Raw genomic sequence first — 11,261 nt, forward strand, 5'->3', positions numbered from 1 at the left:
CAAAATGGGTAAAGAAAAAAAAATCCAGAGCTAGAAGAAGGATAGACACATCCTTCATCATCATGGGAGACTTTACCACACTTGTCCGTCGATAAGTAAACAAGCAATACAATGTCTAAGGATAGAAGTTCTAAATGACGTAATTAACGTATTTGACTCTGTTAGTGCTTATAGAATTTGACTCCCAAGATAGTCAGCATACACGTTTTTCAGTGCTATAGAAAATTAGCCACAATTGAGCATTTGCTGCATTATAAAGCAAGCCACAACACATTCAAAAGGACTCAAATGATTCAGAATATTTTCTGTGGCAACAAAGAAATGGATATGGAAATAACCAGCTCATTCTTTAACTTTACTGAATCTCTTTGTTTCTGAGCTTCTCATACATATAAGACAGTGTTGGATTTAACTTTGTCATTAAATATATTAATGTAATTAAATGTTCTGTTTCAATTTTGTAATATTTTATGTTACATACATGACACTTTACATCTTATACATGCATACATATATACTATATATACATGTAACACTTATGTGTATATCATATAAATAGATAAATGGCTTTTCACCATTTAGTTTGTTTTATTTGCTCTTTGCTTTTAGGAAGGTTTGCATTTTAAAAAATATTTTTATTTTCATACTAATATCTGTAGATATTATTAATCCCCTTTTTATTTGTGCATTTATTTATTATAAGTGAATTGAAATAAACTGTTAATGCTTTTTATTCCCCAAACTGTGTGATTGTGTAAGTGACCAAGAGCCAAACCTGCTACACAACATTACTCGTAGGTCAAAATTAATAAATGGAGCCCAGGCTTGTGTGGCTCTGCAGTTAGAGCGTCGGACCACAGACCAGAGTTGTGGATTTGATTTCTGGTCAAGGGCATGTACCTCGGTTGCAGGTTTGATCCCCAGCCCCAATTGGAGTCATGCAGGAGGCAACCAACAAATGTGTTTCTCTCACATCGAGGTTTCTCTCTCTCTCCCTCCCTTTCACTCTATTAGAAACAAAATCAATGAAAAAATATCCTCACGAGGTTTCTCTCTGTCTTCCTCCCTTTCACTCTATTAGAAACAAAATCAATGAAGAAATATCCTCAGGTGAGGATTAAAAAAAAATTAGTAAATGAAAAAACAAAGATAAAAATTAAAGGTGAGTTGATGCTTGAATGTGGTCAAGCAATTTACCATCTTTGGACATTTGTTCCCTTATCCTTGAAAAAAAGGAGTGTGGAATGAATATATTCAAACTATAAACATTTTGTTTTCTACTTGTTTCTTTGTTGCTCTCTTTAAAGCAACAAATCTGGGATTTTTGTGTCTTGATTTAAATTATGGTATCATCCTGCCATCTAGTGGTGCTGTATGTGTATTGTTGCAAGGGAAAGAAATTCAGACTTTCTGCTACAATTTTCACAGAGGGATTTTTGTATTGGGCTACATGAAAAAAAATCTAATTACTATGTAATTCTGTTGAGAATATGACCACGAACAGATGAGAGCCTAAGTTTTAATATTGGGGGAAATTAAAAGCAACAGTTTTCTCATTATGTCAAGCTAAATTAAATTAAATTAAAACAAACAAAAAAGTTGCCTCTTGGGTAATAAGAAATAATACTAGACTGGATGCCCTGGCCGGTTTGGCTCAGTGGTTAGAGCGTTGGCCTGTGGTCCTGAGAGACCTGGGTTCGGTTCCTGCTAAGGGCAAGTACCTAGGTTGCAGTTTGTCCCCGGCCCTGGCTGGGTTGTGCGGGTGGCAGCCACTTGATGTGTTCCTTTCACGTCGATGTTTCTCTCTCTCTCTCTTCCTTCCACTCTATCTGAACAAAAAATAGAAAAGCGTCCTCGAGTGAGGATAAAAAAAAAAAAAGAAATAATACTAGACTGGAAATTAAGAGATCCATATCATAAGAGATCCAAATATAGATATCCATATTTATCTCTATCTATCTATCATCTATCTATCTATCTATCTATCTATCTATCTATCTATCTATCTATCTATCTATCTATCTATCTATCATCTATCTATCATCATCTATTCATTATCCATCCATCACACTGGATTTGGGATGCTATTTTGAATTGCATTTCTTATTTCTCATAGTATGCTGCATTTATGTACATGTATATGTTTGCATGAATGGTCTCATTTACAGACAGGAATTAATAAAGCTTGAATTAAACCAAATCCTTATTGATTCGTAAGGCTAGAGTATGCCTATTTAATTACTATAATAATAACTTATATTGGTTTTTTTTTTTTTTTAATCCTCACCCGAGGACATTTTCCATTTTTTGTTCAGGTAGAGTGGGAGGGAGAGAGAGGAACAGAGAGAGAGAGAGAAACATCGATGCGAAAGGAACACATCGAGTGGCTGCCACCCGCACAACCGACCAGGGCCAGGGACAAACTGCAACCGAAGTACGTGCCCTTAGCGGGAACCGAACCCGGGTCTCTCAGGACCGCAGGCCGACGCTCTAACCGCTGAGCCAAACTGGCCAGGGCGATAATAACTTATATTGAATGGGCAATTCAACTAACCTGTCAGGTACGAATATGTTCTAGGTTTTGAGAAGCATAAAGATCATTTAAAAACAACAGAGTTTTTCAGGCTTCTTAGGGTATATTCTTAGAAGTGGGATCACTGAGTCAAATGGAAGTTCAATTTTTAGTTTTTTGAGGTAACACCGTAGTGTTTTCCATAGTGGCTGCACCAGTCTGCATTCCCACCAGCAGTGTACTAGAGTCCCCTTTTCTCCACACCCTCGCCAACACTTGTTGTTCAATGATTTGTTGATGGCAGTCATTCTGACAGGTGTGAGGTGATACCTCATTGTTGTTTTAATTTGCATCTCTCTAATGATTAGTGATGTTGAGCATTTCTTCATATGTGTCTTAGCCTTTTGTATGTCCTGCTTGGAGAGGTGTCTATTTAGTTCCTCTGCTTCCATTTAACCCAGTGATCCAACTTCTAGGAATATACCCTAAGAAACCTGAAACACCAATCAGAAAGAATATATGTACCCCCATATTTGTAGCAGCACTATTTACAATAGCTAAGATCTGGAAACAGCCCAAGTGTCCATCAGTAGACAAATGGATAAAAAAGCGGTGGTACATATACACAATGGAGTACTATGCAGCTGTAAGAAAGAAAGATCTCTTATCCTTTGAGACTACATGGAGGGACCTGGAAAGTATTATCCTAAGCGAAACAAGCCAAGCAGAGAAAGACAAGTATCATATGATCTCACTTATTTGTGGAATATAATGGACATAACAGTCTGAGGAATGGGGTAGTCCCAGAGATGTGGAAGTGGGGTACAGACTGACAATCCCCAGAAGAGGGGGTGGTGGGGGAGAGATAAACCACAGAACTTATAGGCATGAACAGTGGACATAGACAACAAAGCTGGGGACAGGGCAGGGAGGGAGAGGGAGGGGGGAATCAGTGGGGGAAAAAGGAGAAACATCTGTAACAAAAATAAATAAATAAATTAAAAACAAACAACAAACAAACAAACAAACAAAAAACAACAGAGTTTTTTGAAGAAGACCAACAATGAAGTGATCTTATTGAGAGTTCTATACAAACATAAAGATTAGTCACAAGTTGTGGGAAATGAAGAGAGATACTGTGAAGTTCATTGTTTCTCTATTCTCTCTCAAGGGCCACCCCCTTCTTTTTACTGAAATTAAAGTTTATATCTGTGTAGCCCTTATATATATTAGTGAAACTGAGCAACCCAGTGACTATAAGTGTCATTTATACTATTTTGTTTTTGGACACTGTGGAGAGAAAGTTTTTCCTTTTTGTTCTAAAATTGTTTTTTTCTGTGATTTTTGAAGTAATGGAATAAATTCATTCTCTTGAAGACGCAGGCAACAAAGCCAACTTTTCCCATTTTATCCTTGAAACATTTGAAAACATTCAGTTTCCTTTTGTTTTCCTTCTGTGTTTGAGACATCTTCAGGCCCTTGATTAGGTTATTAGATGTTAGATGCTGTAGCTCCCACATATGATATCACTGTTGATTACTTGATATTTTAAGATACCTATACAATCATCCTTAGTTATTGGGACCATTGGCTTACTTGCAGTGAAATGCTGTAAAGAATATAATGCTCCCTTTCAAACTGAAATGAGAATAGGAGTTATCTCCTTCTGTCTACACAAACTATTAACACAGCAAAATTAAATGATATGATTATAACATTAGAACTAAATTTCATTCTCAATATCTGTACCATTTTACAACCACAACCTCTTCATTATTCAATACTTGTCCTGTAGCATGGAACTGTATTACAAAGTACAACAACGAACACAAGCATTCCTTACAAAGGTCGGCTCCCCTGAGTCTCCAACCTCATCTGATTCTGCTACCTGCACAAACTCTACTTGTAATTGATAGAGACATGGACTTCCAAATTCTTACCTTGGATCTCACTATCTTCTCTGCTTAAAAAGTCTTTTGTTTTTCGTTCTCGTTCCTGTAATCTATCTTAACATTGTAGTTTGGGCCCAAGTTCAAAGTCATATTATGATTTTGCCAATCAGGAAAAATCTTTGACTTTATTCAGTTATATCAACTTCTGAAGAGTACCCTTAATATGCTTAACTAAAGCTTAAGTAAAAAACTAAACAAAACAAACAAAACAATGTATGCATAGTGAGAATGCAGAAAAGTGTACTGTCTTTTAAAGCAAATGATTGTTTCTCCTACTATGTTATAATTACATTATTATAAACCAGGTTCCTGTATTGCCACTCAAAGGACACATGCTTACTGAACCGGAAATAATTTTGGACCTTGCACAACAAGAAATTAATTCGCATTGCATGGGTTGACAAACTGAGTCACAAATCAAATCTGGTCTACTGTCTTTTATTATTTATTTTAGCTACTTTAAAAAAATATGTTTTTATTGATTTTTTTAAAGAGGAAGGGAGAGATAGGAATATCAGTGTGAGAAACACTGATCTGCTGCATCCTGCACACTCCCTAGTGGGGATCGAACCTGCAACCTGGGCATGTGCCCTGACTGGGAATTGAACCGGGACGTCTCAGTCCATGGGGTGATGCTCAATTCACTGAGCCACACTGGCCGGGCTCTACTGCCTTTTTTTTTTTTTTTAATTCTTTTTATTAATTTTTTTTTACAGATGTTTTCCCTCCCCCCCCCATTGACACCCTCCTCCCCATGCCCACACCCCTTCTCCAGCTTTGTTGTCTATGTCCATTGGTTACGCATTGTTTATGAATATAAGTTCTGTGGTTTATATCTTTCCCCACAATACCCCCCCCCTTTTCTGGGGTTTGTCTGTCTGTACTTAACCTCTATGTCTCTGGGTCAATTTTGTTCATCAGTTTGTTTAGTTCATTATGTTCCACAAATAACTGAGATCATGTCATATTTGTCTTTCTCTGCTTGGCTTGTTTCACTTAGCATAATACTCTCTAGGTCCCTCCATGTCATCTCAAATGATAAGAGATTTTTCTTTCTTACAGCTGCATAGTATTCCATTTTGTACCCGTACCACTGCTTTTTTATCCACTCATCTACTGATGGACACTTGGGTTGTTTCCAGATCTTAGCTATAGTAAATGGTGCTGCTATGGTCCATATATTCTTTCTGACTGGTATTTCAGGCTTCTTAGGGTATATTCCTAGAAGTGAGATCACTGAGTCAAATGGCAATTCAATTTTTAACTTTTTGAGGTAACACCATAGTGTTTTCCATAGTGGCTGCACCAGTCTGCATTCCCACAAGCAGTGTACTAGAGTCCCCTTTTCTCCACAGCCTCACTAACACTTGTTGTTTAATGATTTGTTGATGGTGGCCACTCTGACAGGTGTGAAGTGATACCTCATGGTAGTTTTAATTTGCATCTCTCTGATTATTAGTGATGTTGAGCATTTTTTCATATGTCTCTTGGCCATTTGTATGTCCTGTTTGGAGAGGTGTCTATTCACCTCCTCTGCCCATTTTTTAATTGGGTTCTTTGTCTTCCTTTTGTTGAGTTGTATGAGTACTCTATATATTTTGGAAATTAACCCCTTATCTGATGTATCATTGACAATGTTCTCCCATACGGTGGATTGCCTTTCCATTTTGATGGTTGTTTCTTTTGATGTGCAGAAGCTTTTGAGTTTGATGTAGTCCCATGTGTTCATTTTTCCTTTGTTTCTCTTGCCTTAGTTGATGTATCAGTAAAAATTCTGCTGTGTATGATATCTGAAATTTTGTTGCCTACATTTTCTTCTAGAATTTTTATGAATTCACAAGTTACATTTAAGTTTTTTATCCATTTTGAGTTTATTCTTGTGTATGGTATAAGTTGGTGGTCTAGCTTTATTTTTTTTCAAGTAGCTGTCCAATTTTCCCAACACCATTTATTGAAGAGACTGTCTTGACTCCACTGTATGCTCTTGCCACCTTTGTCACATATTAGTTGGGCATATTGTCTTGGGTCAATTTCTGGGTTCTCTGTTTTGTTTCATTGATCTATCTGTCTGTTCTTGTGTCAATACCAGTACCAGGCTGTTTTGATTACAGTGGCTTTGTAGTACAACCTGATTATCTGGTAATTTGATCCCTCCTACTTTGTTCTTTTATTTTAAGATTGCTATGGCTATTCAAGGTCTTTTTGGTTCCATATAAACTTTTAAAGTGTTTATTTTAGTTCTGTGAAATATTTCATTGGTGTTTTGATGGGGATTGCATTGAATCTATAGATTGTGTTGGGTAGTATGGACATTTTAATGTTGTTAATTCTTCCATCCATGAACAAGGTATGTGCTTCCACTTTTTTTATATCTTCTTCTATTTCTTTTTTTTTCAATGACCTGTAGTTTTCTGTGAAGAGTTCCTTTACTTCTTTGGTTAAGTTCATTCCTAGGTATCTTAATTTTTTTTGCTCAGGTGGTAAATGTGATTTTTTTCTTAGTTTCTCTTTCTGTGAGTTCATCATTGGTGTATAAGAATGCTGTCGATTTCTTGACGTTAATTTTGTATCCTGCTACTGTGCCAAATTTATCTATTAACTCTAGTAGATTTTTGATGGAGTCTTTGGGTTTTTTTTTTATGTACAATATTATATCATCTGCAAATAATGACAGTTTTACTTCCTCCTTTCCAATTTGGATCCCTTTTATTTTGTCTTTATGTCTATTTGCTGTGCCTAAGACTTCCAGTACTATGTTGAATAAGAGTGGCGAAAGTGGGCATCCCTGTCTTGTTCCCATTTTTAAGTGTAACGATTTTAGCTTTTGCCCATTGAGTATGATATTGGCTGTAAGTTTTTCATATATGGCTTTTATTATGTTGAGATATGATCCCTCTATTCCCACATTGCTGAGCCTTTTTTATCAGAAACGGGTGCTGGATTTTGTTGAATGCTTCTTTACCATCTATTGATATGGTCATATGGTTTTTATCTTCCATGTTGTCTGTTTGGTGTATCACATTTATTGATTCGCAAATATCGTACCATCCTTACATCCCTGGGATGAATCTCACATAATCATGATCAATAATTTTTTTTGATGTATTGATGGATTTGATTTGCTAATATTTTGTTCAGGATTTTGGCATATGTGTTCATGAGGAATATTGGTCTGTAGTTTTCTTTCTTTGTAGTGTCTTTATCCGGTTTTGGAATTAGAAGTATGCTGGCCTCATAAAATGAGTTTGGAAGTGTTCCGTCTTCTTGTTTTTTTTTTTTTTTTAAATAGTTTGAGGAGAATGGGTATTAGATCTTCTTTGAATGTTTGGTAAAACTCCTTCATGAAGCCATCAAGGCCTGGGCTTTTGTTTGCTGGGAGTTTTGCAATTACATCTTCAATTTTCTTTGTTATTATTTGACTATTCAAGTTTTCTGTTTCTTCCTGGTTCAGTTTTAAGAGGCTGTGTTTCTAGAAATTGTTCATTTCTCCTAGATTGTCTAACTTGGTGTATAATTGCTTATAGTGTGTTTCAAGGATCCTTTGTATTTCTCTGGTGTCAGTTGTTACTTCTCTTTTGTTTCTGATTTTGTTCATTTGGTTTCTCTCTCTTTTTTTAAAAAATTAATTTATTTATTTTTGTTACAGATGTTTCTCCTTTTTCCCCCACTAATTCCCCCACCCCCTCCCTCCCTGCCCTGTCCCCAGCTTTGTTGTCCATGTCCACTGTTCATGCCTATAAGTTCTGTGGTTTATCTCTCCCCCACCACCCCCTCTTCTGGGGATTGTCAGTCTGTACCCCACTTCCACATCTCTGGGACTACCCCATTCCTCAGACTGTTATATTCATTATATTCCACAAATAAGTGAGATCATATGATACTTGTATTTCTCTGCTTGGCTTGTTTTGCTTAGGATAATACTTTCCAGGTCCCTCCATGTAGTCTCAAAGGATAAGAGATCTTTCTTTCTTACAGCTGCATAGTACTCCATTGTGTATATGTACCACCGCTTTTTTATCCATTTGTCTACTGATGGACACTTGGGCTGTTTCCAGATCTTAGCTATTGTAAATAGTGCTGCTACAAACATAGGGGTACATATATTTTTCAGGTGACCACTACTAATCTTTTTGTTTTTTTTTTGTTAAGTCTGGCTAAATGTCCATTGATCTTGTTTATCTTTTCAAAGAGCCAGCTTTGTTGTTTCACTGATCTTTTGAATTTTTTTTTTTTTTGGTTTCTGTCTTGTTTATTTCTGCTCTGACCTTTACTATTTCCTTCCTCCTACTAGCTCTGGGTCTTTCTTTCTTTCTTTCTTTCTTTCTTTCTTTCTTTCTTTCTTTCTTTCTTTCTTTCTTTCTTTTTTTTTTTTACTTTCTAGTTCTTTAAGTTGTAGGGTTAGAAAATCAATTAGGAATTTTTCTTGTTTCTTGAGGTAGGACTGTAGTGCTATGAACTTACCTCTCATGACTGCTTTTGCTGTGTCCCCTAGATTTTGTGTTGTTGTGTGTTCATTTTCATTGATTTCCAGGAAATTTTTTCATTTTTTTTTTTTTCTTATCCTCGCCCGAGGACATTTTTCCATTTTTTGTTCAGGTAGAGTGGGAGGGAGAGAGAGGAACAGAGAGAGAGAGAAACATCGATGTGAAAGGAACACATCGAGCGGCTGCCACCCGCACAACCGACCAGGGCCGGGGACAAACTGCAACCGAAATACGTGCCCTTAGCGGGAACCGAACCCGGGTCTCTCAGGACCGCAGGCCGACGCTCTAACCGCTGAACCAAACCGGCCAGGGCGATTTCCAGGAAATTTTTAATTTATTTCTTGATCTCGTTAGTAAACCATTCATTGTTTAATAATATGCTATTTAGCCTTCAAGTGTTTGCATGTTTTCTTGTAATTGAATTTTAGTTTCATGCCACTGTGATCTGAGAAGATACTTGATATGATTTCAATCTTCTTGAAATTGTAGAGACTTGCTTTGCGTCCTAACATGTGGTCTATCTTTGAGAATGTCCCATGTGAACTTGAGAAGAGTGTATATTCTGCAGCTTTAGGGTAAAATGTTTTGTAAATATCAATTAAGTCTAACTGATCTAGTTGTCTTGTAAGGACTCTGTGTCCTGTTAATTTTTTGTCTGGAAGATCTATGCAGTGGTTCAGTGGTGTGGTCAAGTCACCCACTATGATCATATTACTATTGATCTCTCCCTTGAAGTCCCCCAGAAGATTTTTAATATATTTTCGTGCTCCTGTATTTGGTGCATATATGTTTACCAGGGTTATATCCTCTTGTTGGATTGGTCCTTTTAATATCATGTGTAGTGACCTACACTTTCTCTTATTATGGCCCTCGTTTTGAAGTCTATCTTGTCAGATATATGCATTGCTACACTAGGTTTCTTTATTTCCATTTGCTTGGAAAAAGTTTTTTTCATCCCTTCACTTTCATCCTGCGTGAGTCTTTTGTTGTGAGGTGGGTCTCTTGTAGACAGCATATATATATGGGTCGTGTTTTGCTATCCAATCAGCTACCCTATGTCTTTTGATTGGAACATTTAAGCCATTTACATTTAAGGTAATTATTGATAGATAGTTATTAGTTGCCATTTTAGTTTTATGTCCCCCCCCCATCCCCCTGTGTGTGTGTGTGTGTGTGTGTGTTTCTTCATCTTACAACAGTCCCTTCAGCATTTCTTGCAGTGCTGGTTTGGTGGTGGCAAGTTACTTTAGCTTTTTTTTAATCCATGAAGCTCTTTATTTCTCCTTCAATTTTGAACGATAGCCTTGCTGGATAGAGCAGTCTTGGATTCAGAACCTTACCTTGCATTACTTTGTACACTTCATGCCACTCCCTTTTGGCCTGCAGCATTTCTATTGAGAAATCAGCTGACAGTCTAATGGGAGCTCCCTTGTAGGTAACTTTGTCTATCTCTTGCTTCCTTTAAGATTCTTTCTTTGTCTTTAATATTTGCTGTATTTATTATGATGTGTCTAGCTGTGGGTCTTCTGGGGTTCATCTTGCTTGGGACTCTGTGTTTCCTGGACTTGTGTGACTTTTTCCTTTACCAGTTTAGGGAAGTTTTATGTCATTATTTCTTCAAAGAGGTTCTCTGTTTCTTTCTCTGATTCTTCTCCTTCTGGTACCCTTATAATTTGAATGTTGTTACGTTTTGTATTGTCCCACGGCTCCCTTAAACTCTCCTCCAGCTTTTTAAACTTTTTTTTCCATTTCTGCTCTATTTGGATGTTTTTCTCCACCTTGTCTTCTAAGTCACTGATTTGGTCTTCACCTTCTTCTAATCTACTATTATACCCTTCTAAGGTATTTTTCATAACATTCTTTATTTCCTTTTGATTTTTATGCATAGCGTCTACCTCTTTATGTGTAGCTTCTATCTCTTTTTTAAAGCTGAAGTAGTTCCAAGTGAGCTCTTCATAATTCTTATTACATTGCTTGTAGTTCTCACCAAATTGTTTGAGTACCCTTAAAATCATTGCTTTGGATTCTGACAAGTTTTCTTCCATTTCTTATAGTTTCTTTTCCAGTGATTCGTCTTTTTCTTTCTTTTGGCTGTTGTTTCTTTCTCTCCTCATTTTCGCCATCTGGTTCTCTAGACCCAGTGAGGGATGTTTGGATGTGTAGGCAGCTCACTGTATATCAAATAATGCTACTGTGCCTCCCAGACTGTTCTGTTGCATGTTGCCTCTTGACCGCTGTGGATCCCGGAGAATTGACTACTGGGGGCTGGTATTGTTGTGTCATAGTAGGTGCTGCTGCTGGATTGCGTGGGCC

The sequence above is a fragment of the Molossus molossus genome, unplaced genomic scaffold (assembly GCF_014108415.1).
Source record: "Molossus molossus isolate mMolMol1 unplaced genomic scaffold, mMolMol1.p scaffold_m16_p_13, whole genome shotgun sequence".
Classification (NCBI taxonomy): Eukaryota; Metazoa; Chordata; class Mammalia; order Chiroptera; family Molossidae; genus Molossus; species Molossus molossus.